We start from the raw sequence: 21,111 nt of genomic DNA on the forward strand, positions 1-21,111 counted from the left end.
TTCCCCATTGTCCTTATTGGGCTTTCCAGGTGGCTCAATGGTGAAGAATCTGCCTGCTGATGCAGGAGAAGCAAATTTGATTCCTGTGTGGGGAAGATCCCCTGGAGTAGGAAATGCAACCCTACTAACCCTAACCCTACCCCTAACCCCTAACCCTAACCCTAATGTTCTTGCCTGGGAAATTTCATGGAAGGAGGAGCCTGGTGGGCCATAGTCTGTAGGGTGGCAGAGAGTCAGACATGACAGCACAACATTGTCCTTATTGTCACTGGCCCACACACAGGGCCGTTTAGGTGCCCAGTTTTCCATTCATTCGTTAAATACAAAGATAGGTACATAGATGTTTTTATGTGCTAACAGTGTTCGAGGCCCCATGCTTAGTGTTAAATATACACTGAAAGAAAAAGAATAACTTCTGCTTTTAAGTGAGTAAAACTTGAATATTTAATTGTAATACTAGGTTTTATATTTTCAAATGGAAATATTTGAGCTGAGTCATAAAGATTGAGTAGGAACTAATGGGGCAAAGGAGGGGAAGGAATATTCTAGGGAGAAGGAAAAGCAAGCAATGGCTCATGGTGAGAAATGGTACAAGACTTTCATGGTCTGAAAGAGGCTTGGAGGCCTGGCGCTTCGCCTGCAGGTTTGGGACTGGCTGTTGACTCAACTGTATTAAGCCTTCCTGCCTCCCACAGGGCATCTGAGGCATTGTCTCCTGATTCAGAGCCTTCCTTTGGCTAAAACCTAACTGTAGTCACATTTTTTGTTTGTTCCTTTTTTTTTGTTTCTCTTCCCTGCAGGTCAGCAGGCATTGGGTTGGGGAGGAATAGAAACTAATGAACTGAATTCCCATCTGATTCATGGGCTGTACAGTACAGGCACACACAGCCTTAGCAGGGAAACCTTTTTCTCATCTCAAAGGCCTTCCATCTCCAGTGATAAGGTCCCCCAGCCTTATCATTGCAGTTGTGCCTGGGAATTTGAATTTTTAATTAACTTTCCAAGTAATCCCATGGTATAGTCCAACTGGGAACCACTGCCTTAGTCCCCTGTGGGATCTCAGAAGGTGAAGTTCAGAGAATAAATACCTCTAAATAGCCAGCACTTATATAGTAGGAACAAAATGCTAAGCCCTGTTTAAATTGCTTTACTTGTATTAACTCATTTAACCCTTACTGTAACCCTACAAAATGAGTTTATAATTAGCCCCATTTTAGAAATAAGGAAACTGAAGCACAGAGTTCACATAACTCACCCAAGGCACACAGCCAGGCAGTGGAAGAATTTGAGTAAAGCCACTCTTAATCTACACTCCTAGTAGCTCAGAGGCTAAAACCAGCTTCCCTAGTAGCTCAGATGGTAAAGCATCGCCTGCAGTGCAGGAGACCTGGGTTTGTTCCCTGGGTCAGAAAGATCCCCTGGAGAAGGAAATTGCAACCCACTCCAGTATTCTTGCCTGGGGAATTCCATGAAACAGACTAGCCTGGAGGGCTACAGTCCATGGGGTTGCAAAGAATCAGACATGACTGAGCAACTAATGCAATGCTAATGTACACCCCAGATCTCTTCGCTAAAAGCCAAGACCTTTAGCCAAGCCAGCAGGGAGTTCTTGCTGTGTTCCCACCCCAGGCATGTGCTGGAGCATTTGCTCCACATCTGGCTCACTGAGGGGAGGGAAGGATCATTTGTAGAACGTGCCCATTGCTGTGGTCCTGATGACCCTGACCCCAGAATTGAGAAGAAATGTGCCCAATGGACAGTGATGAGTGGGCTCCAGTTCCCCACTAGACTAGGTGGGGAACCATGGCAAATGCCATCAAGGTGCATGAGTGGCTATGGAAGAACAGGAAAAGGAAGTCTATTTCTGTAAACGCTGGGAGTATCAAGAGACTTTGGAGGTCTCCAGTTGTGCTCTGGGTTGAGATAATGAGAAGGCCAAGGAATTGTATTTCAGGACATGAAAGATGTGTCCTGGAACAGGCAGCCACCTTGTAGCGTGAGGTCAAGGGTGGGGACCCAAAGGCCTTTCAGCCTCTAAATACTCTTGTCAGCATTCTCCCCACAAGTAATTTCCTCCACCTTAATTACCTCCTTGCTTTTCTCGCCACCCCAAGTGTGGGGTCTTTAGAGAGAGTTTCTTCTTTGTCCCCCATCAACCTCTTGCCCTTCACACGTTTTCATACTTGCCCCAGGGCTGAGGACCCATAAGGTAGCCATGCAGAGCATTATAGTTCAGTGGGGCTTGGGGAAGCATGACAAGATGCATGGTATTGCTTTCTGCCATCTATTTCAGGTACCAGCAATCAGTTAGGAAAATTCTTCGGAGTCAACCTGTCCAGTCCCCGGGGTGCCGCAGTGGAGGAATACTTCAGACAGCCAATAGTGGTAAGAGGGCTCCTCTTCCCGTGTTTATCTACTGATTCATCCACTTACTCACTCATGCACCTGGGACAAGCTGTGCTGCCAGGCTCTATGCTAAGCCATCGCAGAAGCCAAGAAAAAGCTCCTTGGAATGCTGTTTCAAGTTTTCCACCTCTGATCTCCTGATCAGTTAGGAAAATTCTCAGAGAATGATACTGTTGAAAGCAAGGAGATTTTCTGACTGCATTTTGATAAATAACTTTTAACTCTCCAAGTATCCTGACTCACCACATGCACACACTCAGCCCTCATACTTGTTCAATAATTCATATCCTCTCATTGATTCTAGTGACCAAACACATAATAGAAGGGGAAGCTTTGGATAATAAATAGCTGGGAGCAGGAGTTTTGTTGTCAGACAGATGTGGGTTTCAGTTGTGATCCCATCTAGCTGTAACCTTAGACAACTTAAGTTTGCATTATCTGAAACTCTTTCAGTTTTTAGTGGGAGGAAACCTGACTCACACTGGCTTAAACTAGAATGAAATTATTGGTTCTCCAATACTGCAAAGCCTGGAGACAGAGCTTGCTTCAGGGACCTGTTGCACAAGTTCAGGCATTGTCACAAGGGTCTGGTTTTTCTACTCTTACCACTTATCTCCATTTCCTGTGATTTTACTCTGTTGCCAGACAGGGTCTATCCTTAGGGTAACAAGGTAGCATCAGAAGCTACAACTTCAGATCCTTGTAACTAAGTCCCACAGGAGAACCTGCCTTTTCCTAATAACTTAGGCAAAAGCCCCAGAATTAGTTTAGATAGAGCCTGTTTGTCATACTTTGGCTTATGCCTCCATCTGTGAATCAGTTCCTGTCTTCAGGGAAAAAGTGATGCTCTGATTGGCTTTTCTGACGTCAGGTACCTGAGCTGCAGCTTCTACGTGGAGCTGAGGGTAGACCAACTTGCTGTGAAACTTCTTGGAGTGTGGAGAGGAGGTAAATATAGAGGGTCCAAAAAACACCAAATGCCTATTCCTGAGACATTGGTGAGGATTAAAAGATAGGACCTAGTAAAGAACTTAGTAAAGTACAGAGCACTTAGTGCTTGGTGTATAGTAAGCACTAAATAAATGTGAGCTTTTATTGTTAATACTATTCTCATTAAGCTCATGCCCTCTAAACCCTCACTCTTGCTGACTTAAGATTTCAGGAGGAAAGCTAGACAGCAATCTTGCTTGACTTCAGTTTATCCTGAAAAAAGATATCATCTTTGGTTTTTTTCCCTAAGGACACATTTGACATTAGGATTTTGATGGCTCAGACAGTCAAGCACACAGTAAACTTTATGGATGCGCAAGAGGCAGCTCTCCACAGGTTGGTACAGATCGATGCTGCTCTTGATTTTTAGAATCTCCTCTACCTCTCTCATTCCCTAAGCTTCAGGGCAGAGACTCACAGCTCACACAGGGGAGAGACTTCAGGTATGAGTCACCCACAGGGAGGGTCTGTTAATACTAGTTTCATTTATTGAAAAATGAGGATAATGATGCCTCCTTCTTAGGATTGCTTTAGGAATTGAATGAGAAACATTGAATAGTAGCTTATGCTTATATACACTGTTCTGAGCCACACACACACACACACACACACATATGTATGTGTATATATTTTTGTATGTATATATAATGACTCATTTAATCCTCACAGCAACCCTATGCAGATGGTACTGTTTTTGTCCCCACTTAACTAATGACACATATCAAGCAGAATGGAACAGTAAGTTGCATATACAAAATTATGTAAAATGCACAGAATTAATATGTGTGTTGAAGCTAGGGTTGAACCTTTCAGAAGCCCAGTGTCTGGACTTTTTAAACGTTCACCCAGGCGAGTATCCACACTAATGACAGGAAGAAGAGCTACAATTTTTTGAGTGCTTACTTCATACTAGGTAACATGCTAAAAATTTTACAGGCTCTGCCTCATTTTCCAAGAAGGCCCTCGGTAAATGTTAGTTTTTGTCCTCTTATTTTTCACTTGAAGAGACTCTGAAATGAAGACTCATTTCTCAGATGGTAATATGAATCCCCTTTGAATGACCTTTCATTTGAGTTTTACCCTTTTCTGCCTGAGAAGATTGACCTTTTTTTTCCTGGATAATAACTTTAATTTAAAAATTAATTTAAAATTAATAAATATAAGGCCAGGTTATAATTTGCCAGGATGACTAAAGAAGCATGAGTCAAACAGACTTCAGAAGGTACAGCTAGTTAACTCAGACCATCATCTGTCTTGAGATCATGATGGACAGAGGATGCTGTATCAGTAAGGATAGGCTAGAGCATGCTGCAGTAACAAAACCAATCTTCAGCAGCTTATGATAACACAGGGACCTTTCTCTCCCACACTGTTTATTCTTTGTGCACCAGCTTTAGCTCCATGCAGCATCACCCACCCCAGCTATCAGGCTGGTGCCACAGCCCCTATCTGGAACAAGGAACGATACTGATTACCTAGGAAAAAGAGCATGGCAAAGCGTGTACTAGCAGTAAAGCTTCTGCTGGGAAGTGACACCACTCACTTCACATTTAATTGGTCAAAGCAAATCACAGGGCAGTACCTGAGCACAGGAGGGTGGATGAATGCAGTCCTACTGTGTGCTCAGAGCAAGAGAATAGGCATTTGGGAACAACTCTAATAACTATCATGTGTGTGCTCACTCACTAAGTCATGGCCGACTCTTGCCACCCCATAGACTGTATGCCACAAAGCTCCTCTGTCCATGGCAAGAATACTGGAATGGGTTGCCATTTCCTTCTCCAGGGGATCTGCCAGACCCAGGGATTGAACCCATATCTCCTGCATTGCAGGTGTATTCTTTACTGCTGAGCCACCAGAGAAGTCCAATAACTATCAAGATCCAGACAAAATTGACTTCCATGGCTTTATTTGCCGCTCTTGTCTGCCCCCTTAGGGTATTTTTTGAAAAGTGTATCTATGTTGGCTTTTCTGAGATGTCATTTGTGCAGATTCAGTGAAGGTTGATTGCAGTTCTTTGTGCCAGGTGCTGTACTGGTGCCTGCAAAGGTACATTAAGCCACTTAAGTTTCTCCTTGAGAAGCTCATGGTCCATTTAGGGGATGAAATAATTGTAATGCAATACCAACAAATTCAGTGTGACAAATATGGAAAACTCGAGAAATGTTCTGACTACTGCAGAATGGAAGAAGTTAGGCCTTGGAGCAGTACAGCTCCAGCAATGGACCAATAATATCATCTTTTAATTGTGAAATACTTTCAAGTTTACAAAGCACTTTCATAAACATTTTTCCCCACTTGACCTACACAAGAACCTTGAGAGGGAAGAGAGATTTCGGCACTCAGAATGAGCTTTCCAGGTAGCTTAATGGTAAAAGAATCTGCCTGTCAATGCAGGAGATGCAGATTGGATCCTTGGGTCAGGAAGATCCCCTGGGGTAGGAAATGGTAACCCACTCCAGTATTCTTGCGGGGCTATTCCCATGGACAGAGGAACCTGTGCTGTAGTCCATGGCATCACAAAGAGTCAGACATGACTGAGCACAAGCATGAAACAAAAGAGGAAACTGAGGCTCAGAGAATTTAAATGACTTTCCAAAGCTCCATGGCTAAAACAGGTCCAGCTTCTATATTTTGTTATGTCTTTTTCAACATTCTTTCTATTCCTACTTACTCTACATTTGACATCAGCCACCGCCACTTCTGCACGAGTTTTGCAGTAGCGTGGTGAGAAGTTATATTGCCTCCGTGAAAAAGAAATGAACTGTGACAGAGACCTTCGGAGCTTCATCTTCACCCTTGTGGTCCATTTCATCCTTTAAGCATCTGAATAGCCTTTCCCTTCTGAACAGCTGCCTAGGGGAGCTGCCACAGCCCACGTTTTGGCTTCTGGAAGGATGGTTATCGCCTGTGTCCTGAGTCATCCTCCTGTTCAGTAGTCAAACCCCATTCCGAATGCTGTACTCTCCCTGTGGAGTTCTGGATCACTGCAGCACAGTGGGCTGGCCCTTGCAGAGTTTCATCAAGAAGCAACATTCTCAAATGTGCAGCCTTACCCAAGCATTAATCACCCACTGAGAGAGTCTTGCTGCCAAAGCAAGAATGTTTCAGAGAGAAAGAAAATGTTCTGTGAATGTTCCCAGCGATCTCACAAATGTATCCAGTATGTGTCAACAGAAAAATAATTCCAAGTGTTTCTTTGTTCTTTCTCTTTTTTATTTCCTTGCAGAGTAGGAATTCCCTGTGTGTTTCAGATGGTGCAGTCTGGCCTCATCATGGCCTGGCCTTCTGGTTGACATGGCCTTTGTTGGCTCTCAGTAGGTATCATTCCCCTTCTTCGTCTGTGCTGTTCCACGTTATCCTCTACTATTTGTCATCTTAACTTTAACGCTTTAAAAAACTAGGTTCAAACAGTAGTATTTGTTTTCTCCAGGTTTCCAGAAAATAAACACTGATGTTAATGTTACTTTTAGTTTTTAGAGTGAAATAAAGATAAGACAGTTTTCTGTGGTAGCCATATCAACTCTGGATAAAATAAAATCTGTAATAAAATCTCTTAAGCCAGTTGGGTTAAGATTTGGAGGGGTGAGGTAAGGTCTGTGCTTTGTCAGCCAACTTGTTCTTTTCCAAAATAGATGGGTGTTGGTGAGGAAGGAGGGGTTGATGAGCAAGCCCCTGTCTTCGTTTCCATCATCCCTGGTTGTAGAACCTCTTGTGTCTGAGTCATACCTCAATGGATTTTCCCCATGTAGGTTACAGCTTTCGGTTCCACAATCTAGAATCCTTTTTTAATGATCCGGCAGGCAGGTGCTAACAATGCTAATTGCAGCATTGGTCACTTCCCGCTCGGTGCACCCCTTTCTCTCCTACTGGAAAGGCTTGAAAGTTGTGGGGGGAGGAGGGGAAGGACCACCTACAAGCTGACTGTCCGTGTTTGGTGTTCTCTTAAGGGCTGTGCCACTCCACAAGCCCCCAGTCTCTGCTCTCTTCCCACACTTCTCCATGTGTCCCACCAGCAGTGAGGGTTGATCTGACTCATGGGACCTGGCAGAAGGCAAACTGACAGTACACCCTCCTCCCCTTCTTATGAAAGCATCCAGGCTCCCCATGGCACCTGCTGAGAAAGAAGTGCCCGTGGGCCTGTGATACAGCTCAGGGGGCTTGTGGGGCTCAGGAGGAGGGGATCCCCAGAAGCCTTGTCTGGACTGACAATCAGAGAGAAGGCACACTATCTGTGAGCGATTCCTATCCCACACAACATGCATGTTCAAGGAATCTGTGCATCTATTTCTCAGACTTCCCCACACTCATATCCCAAGTAAATGAATTTGTTCCTGCAAGGGTGAGGGAGATAAGCTTGCAGCGGCCTGCTTCATGGGGGAAATTTCTTTGAAGTTAAAGGCTTTATTTTAAAAAGCTTCTACATTTGCATTCTACCTCATAATATAACTGAGTATGTATTTTGATATAATACATTTATATCAAATGGTTCATTTTACTTAGCATTTAGACTATATAAAGTTTCCCCCCCAAATCTTCAATTCAGAATGTCCCCTCTAGGGATGTACTCCATGCTGAGTGTGCGCCTGATTCCCTGCCAGCCTGCGACCCCTGCCAAATCCCAGGACAGGTGACCTTGCGTTCAGAGTATCAGCAGGATGTCCTCCTTCAACTTACACAGACACACACATAGACACACTGACACACACAGACACAGATACACACACACACATATAGGCACATAGACACATGCACACACGCATAGACACACACAGACACACACGTTGGGGCTGGAAAGATAGTAGAGGCCATCTGCCCCAGTAGATTTTCTTGCTTCCAGAAGCCCATCAGGACCCCTGAACGGGTTGGCATCAGACAGTAAAAGGCCACACTCCAGACTTTCCACCCTGCCAGACTTTTCCAAGAAGTCAGTTCCCCAAACTTTGTTATTATTGGGCTTCTAATGAACTTTGATACAGCCATATAGATTTAGAGTGACCAAGTCCCTGGATTTGAAGCCTGGCCTAACTCCATAAGGTTGCTGTATAGATTTAAAGGGCTAATATACCTAACAGTCCTGGGACAATATTCAGCACATAGTAACTGCTCAATAAATTGAGCTATCCGTATTTTAAAAGTGTTCCATGAGTCAATAAACAGTGAACTGCTGCTGCTGCTAAGTCGCTGCAGTCGTGTCCGACTCTGTGCGACCCCATGGGTGGCAGTCCAGCAGGCTCCCCGTCCCTGGGACTCTCCAGGCAAGGACACGGGAGTGGGTGCCGTTTCCTTCTCCAAACAGCGAACTACTAGTCCCCAGTTCTGGGCCTGAAGCCTAATTGGCTTTTAACTCTTTCCTTGCCCCACAGGGTAACGGTTTGACTGTCAACAGCCCCACTGAGCCTCTGACTCACTGGCATCAGGTGCGGTGTCTTCTTCAGACTCCTCTCTTGGCCACGGAAGGAGAGACCCTCTCAGGGAGAGTGCTGTTTGTCACCAGTAAGCAGTAAGCAAGAGAGTATGGACTCAATCCTGCCTCTGATTACTGGGCCTGTGGGAAGCCAGTGGGCCCCCAAGACCCCAGGACTGGAAGTGGCCAACAGGCTTTACCAAGGCCTGGCTGAGCTTGCAAAGGTGCCCCCGGCTTCAAAGCCTACAGGGCACACATCGCCTTGCACTGATCACAGCCAGGAAAGGGAGCTTAGGATAAGTCAAAGGCAGTGTTCCACTCCTGACTGCGCAGCCAGGAAGGAAACCCATCAACTTGTGGGGACACTGGCAAAAGCTTGAGCTCTCAATGCTCTAAAGCCCACGGCAGCTTCCTGGCTTTACTTGCATCTGTCTGGCCAAACATCCCCAAATTTAGTGCCGGGAAGTCCATCTGTACCACAGCGGGGAGAGTACTGCAGGGCACATGAGGTGTGTCAGGCAGGACACTGCTCCCCATGGACGCACAAGGTCTCAGCTGTGATTACTTCAACTTGGCTCATTTTTAGAATGCTCTGTTTTCGTTCATCTTGTGGGAGCTTCTCCTGTGTGAGTTAGCAGAGAAGGGCCTAGAGGAGTGTGGTTCAAGGACACTTGAATATTATATCTCAGGATATTAAGGGTATTCAGAGGGCATTTCACCCAACTTTCTTCCCTCCCTACCTCTCCCCATATCCCGCTTCCTTGGGCCTGTGCTTTTCCGTTTTTAAAGTCTTTATTTTATTATAAAACCTAAACATGCTCACATATAAATTGAAAACTTCAAAAGTGTCTAGGGTCAAGCCATACACCCACCCCTCACCCCATTCCTCAGATATGCTTGCTTGGTCCATATCCTTTCAAGTGATTTTCTGTGCATGGACCAACAAATAATATCATTGTGGAGTTGCTATTGTTTTATATGAGGGTTATACTAACAGTCTACAACTAACATTTTCTCTTAGTAGTAAGTCCTAAATCTGTACAGATAGATATGCTTTGTTCTTTTCGTGGGTGAATGACAGTCAAGGACATGGATATACCATCATGTCTTTTAAAAAATCCCTGATCCACTGACATTTAGATTTCTTCCAATTATTATTTTTTTTTTTTTGCCATTGCAAAAAGTTTTACACTAAGTACACTTGAACATAGAACTTGCACAGTGACGTGAATATTTCTAAGTGAGATGCTTAAAAATAGAATTGCTGGATCAGAGGGTACATACATGTTACAGTCTGCTAGATTCTAACTTTTTCAGTGGCAGCACCAATTTACACTCATACCAGCCATAGATAAGCAGGCTCTTTTCTCCATATTTTTCCTAAGACTGGATGTTACCAGTCTCTATGCTTTTACAAAGCTAATAGACTCTAAAATAAGTGTTTAAAGTTGCATCTGGTTATAGTTGATTTATAGTTCTCTAGTCACTAATAGTGTTGGAGAAGGCAATGGCATCCCACTGCAGGACTCTTGCCTGGAAAATCCCATGGACGGAGGAGCCTGGTAGGCTGCAGTCCATGGGGTCGCAAAGAGTCGGACACGACTAAGCAACTTCACTTTCACTTTTCACTTTCATGCATTGGAGAAGGAAATGGCAACCCACTCCAGTGTTCTTGCCTGGAGAATCCCAGGGACGGGGGAGCCTGGTGGGCTGCCGTCTATGGGGTGGCACAGAGTCGGACACGACTGAAGCGACTTAGCAGCAGCAGCAGTCACTAATAGTGTTAGTAGCTCAGTCGTGTCCAACTCTTTGAGATTCCATAGACTGTAGCACACCAGACTTCTGTGTTCATGGAATTCTCCAGGCAAGAATACTGGTGTGGGTTGCCATTTCCTTCTCCAGGGGATCTTCTGACCCAGGGATCGAACCTGGGTCTCCTGCATTGTGGGCACATTCTTTACTATCTGAGCCACCAGGGAAGCCCTTAATCACTAATAAAGTTAAGTAACTTTTCATATAGTCATGGGCTATTCACTACTTTCTTTTACTTTAGACATATCTAAATTATTAAAAAATCACTCTTGATATGGATCCTTTATCTACTTCCTGTATATTCAACTCATTAATCTTAGTTGTGCTTCTGAATTCAAAAGAAATAGGTCTGTTCCAATCTCCAAGTGGCCGTTGTTCAAGTATTAGGAGAGTCTTAGAAAATATTCTCCTAGTCTCCCTGTCCTCAGGCTAACATGCTCAGCTCCTCCCCTCTTTAAGAGTGATTTTGAACTAGTTTAAAACTTTAAGTCCTCTCTGGAAATAGCCAGGTTTTCAATGTCCCCTTTAAAATAACAGGACAGCATACATCTTCTGATATGTGCTGAGTACAAAGCAATAGTGACCACTGCTGTCTTGAGTACCATACTTATAATAATATAATCAAAGTGTAGGTTGAGGGCCACTTTACTTGAGTGTTTGGATAATTCAAAGCCAAAAGCCTATTTTTATACAATCTATGTTTAAGTCTTCTCCTGGTACACAGCTGATTTTTGTCAGCTTCAGTTCAAGTTTTTGTGTTTATTCCACTCATGCATTCATCGTGCTGTCTGTTTATTCCACTCATGCATTCATCGTGCTGTCTGTAGATCCTTACTAGAGCCAGTGGATTCTTTTACTTACTTTTAAACATTCTTTTGTGTAGCATGTTAGGGATGCCTACCATTTTTTGTCATTTGCAAATTTAATAGGCAAATATTTATTTAAAAATTATTCAGCAGAAAGAGGCCCAGAGTGTAAATGTTCCTTTAAAATATGCATAGCCCTGTCTATACCCTTTGGATCTGACATTGAAGTAGCTCAAAACCCTCCACCTGTTGTCATATCCTGCCTATGTTCCTCCATCCAGGCCAGAGGAAGTATGGACCAGCCTTAATTGAACGGGATCCATTTGACTTTAACCTCTGGTTTTACCCTCATAACCCAGTCGAATAACACTGCCAAAAAGAGAAATGAAACTAATTGGGCTAGCTATTACTGTTCTTTTCGAGTTTCCCTGGTGGCTCATTCGGTAAAGAATCTGCCTGCAGTGCAGGAGACCACCTGCAGTGCAGGAGACCCAGGTTCGATCTGTGGATTGGGAAGATCCCCTGGAGAAGGAAATGTCGACCCACTCCAGTATTCTTGCCCAGAGAATCCCGTGGACAGAGGAGCCTGGAGGGCTCCAGTCCATAGGATCGCAAAGAGTCAGACATGACTAAGTGACTAACATTTTCACTTTTGTTACTGTTCTTTATAAAACTGTGTTATATCTCCAGTTATCACAACTTTCTATCTCCTTAAGGGGATATTCAATTTTTAATAATATAGTTATGCTGTTCACAATAAAAATGTATAAAAAAGCTTACAGTGAAAAGTGTTCATCCCAGTGCCACACCCCATTCATTCCTTCCTCTCCTCCATTGTGTAGACACTGTTAACTGTTCCTTGCATACCTCTTAAGAGTTTCATTTTGGATATACAGCTAGAAAATACTGTATTTGTGGGGATATTTTTCCTCTGCTTTTATACATAAACAGTAACATTCTATACCTGTTTTCTATATCTTAATATTCTCACTTAACAATGCATCTCAAATAATTTCCATATTGGTACATTGAGATCTTTCTCTTCCTCTTCCTTGAGTTATTGTATTTCTACATCATGGTCTTCCTTCATAAATATTATTACTTCCTTCACAGAGGTAAGAGCTTCATTGCAGTTTTGAAAAATTGTAACAAAATATTTGCTATATTTGTGCCTTACCTGTGGGCTTCCCTGGTGGCTCAGAGGGTAAAGCATCTGCCTACAATGCAGGAGACCCGGGTTCGATCCCTGGATCGGGAAGATTCCTTGGAAAAGGAAATGGCAACCCACTCTAGTGTTCTTGCCTGGAGAATCCCAGGGATGGGGGAGCCTGGCGGGCTGCCATCTATGGGGTCACACAGAGTTGGACATGACTGAAGCAACTTAGCAGTAGCAGCACCCCGGTTTCCTCATCTCATCATCTATAAAGTAGACTCTTTGATAGCTGTCTCACTAGGCTTTTGCAGATAGAAAGGGAGAAAACAGTATAATATTTAGCACACAGTGGGTCCACAGTAAACCTCAGTTCCATTTCATTTCCTCTTCTCCTACTTACTTTCTTATTCTTACTATATCTCATCAGATTTTTTTTTTTTTTGGTCTTAAAATTGTTTTCCTTGGTATTTTCTACAAACCTCAGCACTTCCTTAATGTCAAGGTTTTCACACTATTTTTTCAGAAAGGGGCTACCTTTTTGTTCTGCCTCAGGGAGGATCTCCCCCTCCCTCATCGTCAAATATTCTTTTAAACTCTGACTCCTGGGAGAACTCCCTGTGCGGCCACACCAGTGTGACAATGACTGCCCTTTTCTTCCCTGCCAGCAACATTTCTGGTTGTACTGGTAGCATTTTATTTCTGACAGCCTCCTATCATTCTTGAGCTGTCTTTCGTTTTATTGCTCCGGACAGTAAAAGAGAACATTTCTTTTTTATGAACTTTATGAAATTTATATCCCTAAAGTTCACAGAAATGGTCTCCAATGTTATTGGATATGTGCACGTTTGAGTAAAATCACTTTCTTTATGTGTGCTCCACGTAGATTAATATTTCTCTTTTAATTGTGTGGCTGTACTACAGTAATAATAGAAAATACAAAACAAAATGCTCCAGATAGATATATAGATAGGTCTATATGGATGTATATATGTACATATACCATATATACACATATGCATAGACATGTCTGTGTATATACACATATAGCAATTCATATAGTGTGCATTTTCTAAGACATACAAAAATAAAACTAAAAACATGAATTGAAAAAATAAATATGGCTTATTGTTGGACCAGCTCAGCTGCTTATCCTGTGCATAATGTTTTAAAACATAGTTTTAAATGTTTGGATCCCTAGCAAAGGTCTGTACTACCCAGGTATGCTGCCAAAGAAGGTGGTTTCCAGAGAGTTGGATGAGCTTTTTGGTTTATAAAACTGGAAGACATGCTGACCAGAGAATTAATGCTCTGGAAGCTTCAAGTGCTTAGCATTAAGCCTCTCCACCTTGGACTCCAGCTAAGACAAATCCTCTCACTCGCTGTGTATTTGGACAGCTGCAGCAGAAGGAATTACAGGGGGAAACTGTTGTGCACACTTAGGTTCAGTGAAATAATGATATGTGTTGGTCAGCTTTAAGTGACATTTCTGTGTTCTACACCCTTACTCAGATTATTCAAACTCTGGCCCATGTGTCCATCACATGGCTGGTTGTTACCATTGTTCAGTTGCTAAGTTGTGTTCAACTCTTTGCTATTGTTCGTGCCCATCCCATGGACCGTAGCACACCAGGCTCCTCTGTCTTCCACTGTCTCCTCAAGTTTGCTCAAATTTACATCCATTGAGTCTATGATGCTGTCTAACAGTCTCATGGCTGGTGTTTACTCAGTATCATTGTAGCACATGTTTTAAGATGTAATCACAGTCTTGCTAAACCCAACCCCCCTTAGCCAAGCCTGAGGAACTTAGGTGAACTAACAGATATCTTAACTCTAAGCTGGTGATTAGAATCCAGCATTTACCTACTCAATCCACTTGTGTTCAATATATATTTGATAAACTGCACTAGTCTCCTAGGGCTGCTGTAACAAACTACCAATCAGGTGCTTAAAACAACAAAAATGTATTCTCTAACAATTCCAGAGGCTAGAAGTGTGCAATCAGGGCATCAGCAGGACCACGTTTCCTCTGAAGGTTCCCAGGAAGAAACTTGGGTCTTTCAGCTTCTGATGGCACCTGAAAATCCTTGGTCTTCCTTGCAGCTGCGTAACTCCAGTCTCGCCACCGTCTCCAGTTGGTTTTCATCCCTGGGTGTGTCTCTATGTGTCCTCTCTTCCTGTAAGGACATGGTCATTGGTTTTGGGGCTCACCCTAATCCAGTATGGGCTTCCCCTGTGGCTCAGCTGGTAAGGAATCTGCCTGCAGTGTGGGAGATCTGGGTTCATTCCTTGGGTTGGGAAGATCCCTGGAGAAGGGAAAGGATACCCATTCTAGTATTCTGGGCTGGAGAATTCCATGGACTGTACAATCCATGGGGTCACAAAAAGTCAGACACGACTGAGCGACTTTCACTTAATCCAGTATGACTTCATGTAAACTTCATGATATGTGCAAAGATCTTCTATCCAGATACAATCATAGGCACAGATACTGGGCTTTAGGACTTGAGCATACATGTTGGTAGGACACAATTCAATCCACTATAACAAATAACTGAAAAAATGGAAAATAACCGTTCAGTATTTTCTTCCACACCATATCCCACGTCCTTTCTGGGGCACGTTCCAACCCCTTTGAAGAACACTGGTCTAGAGTTCGTATCTGCTAAGGTTCTCATTCCTTCCTTTATCTCTCAGTAAATCCTTGGTGACTTGGGCCATTTGGTCCCCAAGCTTCCTGCCTCTTCTGTTCTCCATCCCATTCTTCCTTAATGGTCACCACTGAACCCATCCCACTACTGTACCTTCTGTTTTCTCTAAGATGAATGATCAGGAATTATTTCCCCAGTAAGAACATGAGAAATATTAATAACCTCAGATATGCAGATGACACCACCCTTATGGCAGAAAGTGAAGAAGAACTAAAAAGCCTCTTGATGAAAGTGAAAGTGGAGAGTGAGAAAGTTGGCTTAAAGCTCAACATTCAGAAAACGAAGATCATGGCTTCTGGTCCCATCACTTTATGGGAAATAGATGGGGAAATAGTGGAAACAGTGGCAGACTTTATTTTTTGGGGTTCCAAAATCACTGCAGATGGTGACTGCAGCCAGGAAATTAAAAGACACTTACTCCTTGGAAGGAAAGTTATGACCAACCTAGATAGCATATTGAAAAGCAGAGACATTACTTTGCCAACAAAGGTCCATCTAGTCAAGGCTATGGTTTTTCCTGTGGTCATGTATGGATGTGAGAGTTGGACTGTGAAGAAGGCTGAGCACTGAAGACTTGATGCTTTTGAACTGTGGTGTTGGAGAAGACTCTTGAGAGTCCCTTGGACTGCAAGGAGATCCAACCAGTCCATTCTGAAGGAGATCAGTCCGGGGATTTTTTTGGAAGAAATGATGCTAAAGCTGAAACTCCAGTACTTTGGCTACCTGATGCGAAGAGTTGACTCATTGGAAAAGACTCTGATGCTGGGAGGGATTGGGGGCAGGAGGAGAAGGGGACGACAGAGGATGAGATGGCTGGATGGCATCACTGACTCGATGGACGTGAGTCTGAGTGAACTCCGGGAGTTGGTGATGAACAGGGAGGCCTGGCATGCTGCGATTCATGGGGTCTCAAAAAGTCGGACACGACTGAGTGACTGAACTGAACTGAACTGAAGAACATGATTGCTTGTGTTAGTCCCAGGTTTCCAAAATCTTCTTGAATATTACAAAATAAATCTTCATATATAAAACAATCGTTTTGTATTTAGTTCTTAAACTAAAGTGTGTTACCACTTTGTCACCTCCTCTGGCCCTATAAGATTTTTTTTTTTTTTTAGTTAAAAAAAATTTTTTAAGGTATTTTTTGGTATAGACCATTTTTAAAGTCTTTATTAAATTTGTTACAATATTACTTCTGTTTTATGTTTTGGGTTTTTTTTTTTTTGGCCACAAGGCATGTAAGATCTAGCTCCCTGACCAGGAATCAAAGTGATGCCCCCTGCTACATTGGAAGGCACAACCACTGGACCATCAGGGAATTCCCTGACCACATAAGATTTTAAATGAGTAACTCTGGCAAGGAATTAGGTTGCATTTTCTTTTAATGTACATTGGCAAATAACTGATTCAAAACGCTGAATAGTTATTTAGGATCCTGTAGATGCAGTCTTGGAAAATTATACATTATTGATTGCTTTATAAACCTTGTTCCTAAAGAACTCACTGTCTCAGTGTCTGGTTCTCTTCAAATCTACCCTCAAGTATCATAAATGAAGTGCACTGCAGGATGTGAGTGTCAGGAAGAAACATTTTAAAACAAAAAGAGAGAATTCCAAGTCAGTTACATGAGTTGAAATAGGAAAGGACATTGTTATTATTATTGAGTCCCTAAGTCATGTCTGACTCTCTTACCATTTCATGGACTATAGCCAGGAAGTGGATTCTTTACTACTGAGCCCCCTTGAAGCCCTCAAAGGACATTACTTATTTCTTTTTTTTAATCTCTAGCTATCAGTTCAGTTCAGTTGCTCAGTCGTGTCTGACTCTTTGCAACCCCATGGACTGCAGCATGCCAGGACTCCCTGTCCATCACCAACTCCCAGAGCTTGCTCAAACTCATGTCCATCAAGTTGGTGATTCCATCCAACCATTTCATCCTCTGTCATCCCCTTCTACTCCTGCCTTCAATCTTTCCTGGCATCAGGGTCTTTTCCAAAGAGTTAGTTCTTCATATCAGGTGGCCAAAGCATTGGAGTTTCAGTTTAGCATCAGTCCTTCCAATGAATATTCAGAACTGATTTCCTTTAGGATTGACTGGTTTGATCTCCATACAGGCCAAAGGACTCTTAAGAGTCTTCTCCAACACCACAGTTCAAAAGCATCTATTCTTTGGTGCTCAAGTTTCTTTATGGTCCAACTCTCACATCCATTCATGACTACTGGAAAAGCCATAGCTTTGACTAGACAGACCTTTGTCAGCAAAGTAATATCTCTGCTTTTTAATAAGCTGTCTAGATTGGTCATAGCTTTGCTTCCAGGTAGCAAGCGTCTTTTAATTTCCTGGCTGCAGTCACCATCTGCAGTGATTTTGGAGCCCAAGAAAATAAAGTCTGTCACTGTTTCCATTGTTTTCCCATCTATTTGCCATGAAGTGATGGGACTGGATGTCATGATCTTAGTTTTTTTAATGTTGAGTTTCAAGCCAACTTTTCACCTTCCTCTTTCACTTTCATCTAGAGCTCTTTAGTTCTTCAGTTTTTGCCATAAGGATGGTATCATCTGTGTGCCTAAGGTTATTGATATTTCTCCCGGCAATCTTGATTCCAGCTTGTGCTCATCCAGGCCAGCGTTTTGCATGATGTACTCTGCATATAATTTAAATAAGCAGGGTGACAGTATAGATCCTTGACGTACTCCTTGCCCAATTTGGAACCATTTGGAATATATCTTCCTCTTGTTTGTCCTCAATAAAAGCTAGACCTTGAGTTGCTGGTTTCACAGAATTTGACGTTGGATTTAAACCTACCCAGGACGCTATTGGTAGGAGGGAATTATGTCCCTTGCTAACTTGTGGAATTTAAAAAGGAAGCCTAGTTATCAAGGAAATTCAAATTCAGATAATAATATTCTAATCCCAAACATTTAAATATTAAAGATTGGGAAAGGTATAATGAAATTAGCACTTTTATACTTTGTAGGTGAGGAAGTAATTTGGTGCACTTTCTGGAAGACATTTTAGCAGCAGGTATTGGGAACCTTAAATATGCCTTATATGGTTTAGCCTGGTGAGTCTGCCTCTAAGAATTTATTCCAAAAACTATAATCCTTGATAGCACATAAAGATGTATTATAAGAATGTCTTTTACAGCAGAATTTCTGTCATAAAACCAGATATTTGTTACCATAAGTAATAATGTTATTTTAAAAGCATAAATATTTAATAATGAAGAATTGCTAAATTGTGCTATACCCACATTATGCCATTGAAAAGTTCATTGTTAAGAATTATAGAATAACTGCTAACATTAAATAAAGAAAGATGAAGGAATACTTCAGCACCATTTTACTAAAAATTTACATTTATAAATACATAGAGTGAAAAATACACAGAAGGGAAATATTCTACAATGTTAGTTGAAAGAATCTGTCTAATGATATTATGGATTATTTTATTTTATTTCAACGTTTCCTTATTTTTCTACAGCGAATATGTGACACTTTTATAACCAAAAGAAATATATATATGCTTAAGAATGAATAATTAAAATCCCCAAATCACACCCCTTCAGATTAGTACTTAAGGGTATAGCATACTACTTGCTATTATTAGCCATTTCTTGTAATTACTTAAGCCTTCATCTGGGGTGTCTTAAATTAAATCAGTCATATCTGTTACCTGCTTTTTGTCAGTTTGAGATACTAGCGTAGCCAATTCTTACATGATTAGGATTGTTTTGGTATGTCAGTGGTGACCCATAAAGAGTCTCTGTTATGTAAAGCCATTTCTGCCATTGATATTGGTAAAGCTTTAAAAAAAAAAAAATCACTTTAACCAACTAGAAACACCATTACATTTCCAATATTTAAACCAAGAAATTATAGCTATCAAACTTTTGTAACAAACAATTTGCAAGCAAACAAGCCTTCAGTTGCCTCTACCAATGTTGAAAACGAAAAGTGTTAGTTACTCAGTCATGTCTGACTCTGTAACCCCATGGACTGTAGCCCACCAGGTGCCTTTGTCCATGGAATTCTCTAGGCAAAAATACTGGAGTTGGTAGCCATTCCCTTTTCAAGGGGATCTTACCAACCCCAGGATTAAACCCTGGACTCCTGCATTGCAGGCATATTCTTTACCATCTGAGACACCAGGGAAGTTTAAACAGATGCAGACACATATAAGATGTCCAGCCCATACTCTTAAAACCTTCATGAAGTAGGTATGTGTAGAAGATGCCCTAAATGTATGTGACTGGCTGACACCAGCCTTGTGAGATGATATGTTTTTTTTCCTGCCTTGCAGACAGAGCTATGACATTCAGATCATGGTGCTGGTAAACCAGACGGGCTTCAGGTCTGGGAACACCCTCAATTTAAAGAATCCTTTCTTTAGGTAAGAAATCCCTCATCTATTTCACACCTATGTATAGGTGTGAATCTCAATTGACCATATGACAAGGTAAAGAGCTTTAGAATAATCTGTCTTCCCTAAGAGGAGAAAAAGCATCTATCCTTCCCTCTCTAAGGAGACTTGGATTCTGATATGTAGTTGAGTGTTTTATGTTCCATTAAACAGAATTCAATATATAGCAATCCGATCTCAAAGCAGAGAGTGCAGGAGAGTCCTACAAAGTGAATTCTCCTTCTAGCTGAGCTATAATGAGCTGTGTGACCTCAGGCAAAGTCACTTTCCTTCTGGCACTGGTTTTCTCATATGCAAAATGTAGAGTTTAATCTCCTTTGACCTTCATTCACTATGGGATGATTTTATGTAGCAGTGATTCCAAAACACCTAAAACATGAGTCCACTTAAGGTCCATTTTTGGAATGTTTTTTGAGATCATGTAAGTCAGAGCATAACTGTCTTTGAGCTATGCAGATTTTGTCTGAAATGAAGAACTTGCCACAATGAGTTGGATACAACAAATGCTTCTGGAAAAACTCCCCATCTTTGTATCTATTCAATATGAGTGAATTAAAAATCCACATAAGAAGTCAAACACACAAATAAAGCTACTGGCTAGAAAGTGACTTCCCCCCATATTTTAATGTCTTTCCAAGGCTTTAATTCAGAGCATCATGTCTGTATAATATTGAAAAGCTTGAAGAGAAGAGGAAACTCAAGAAACCAAACCAAGAACTCTTTGGCAATGCTGGGAAAATGAGATGTTGACCTTGAAGCAGGGAAGAAAATAAAACAGGCGAGGCTATAACTGTGTACATTGTGAGCAGGCTGTCACACGTGGTATGACTCTTTGAAACCTATTGCCAACTAGGGATAGAGGTCTATCTCTAATTCCATGAGAATGGAGAAATCCTCACTCCCATCCCCTTGCACAGTCCTGCCATGTAAAGCAAAGGGCATAGGTTTTAGCCTCAAGAGAGAACAGATTGACTACTTACTTGTACTATTGAATGTTCCTAGGCCTCAGTTTTCTCATCTGTAAAATGGGATAAACAACACACTTCACTGGACAATTGCAAAGATTTCTATAACATGTCCAGGTACTTAGTAATTCACATAATTAGTGCTCAATAAATGCCACTTTCTTTTCTTCCTGTTCTCTGCTCACCAGTTCTCTCTGTGAGTAAATAGATGTTGACTTGTAGTTCATTCCAAATATAATCATTTGGGTTTTGGGGAAAAAAATGAATTTTTGTAGGGTTTTAGAAAAACCTACCCTTTTGAATACAAGAACCATGTCAACTGGTAACCCTGAGTCCCACTTCCACTTCATCACACAAGAACAAAATCTGAACCAGAAAACCATACGGAGAAGACCTGAGCCTTGACCAGCCCCTGCTTTGCATGATGACATAAACACAGTG

The 21,111-nt window shown here is 42.0% G+C and overlaps 1 pseudogene; it reads left to right on the forward strand.

Annotated features, from left to right (window-relative positions):
- Positions 1–19,679, forward strand: part of LOC102402843 — a 122,766-nt pseudogene extending 103,087 nt beyond the window's left edge.
- The last annotated feature ends 1,432 nt before the right edge of the window (positions 19,680–21,111 follow it).

Source organism: Bubalus bubalis, chromosome 3, assembly GCF_019923935.1.
Source record: "Bubalus bubalis isolate 160015118507 breed Murrah chromosome 3, NDDB_SH_1, whole genome shotgun sequence".
NCBI lineage: Eukaryota > Metazoa > Chordata > Mammalia > Artiodactyla > Bovidae > Bubalus > Bubalus bubalis.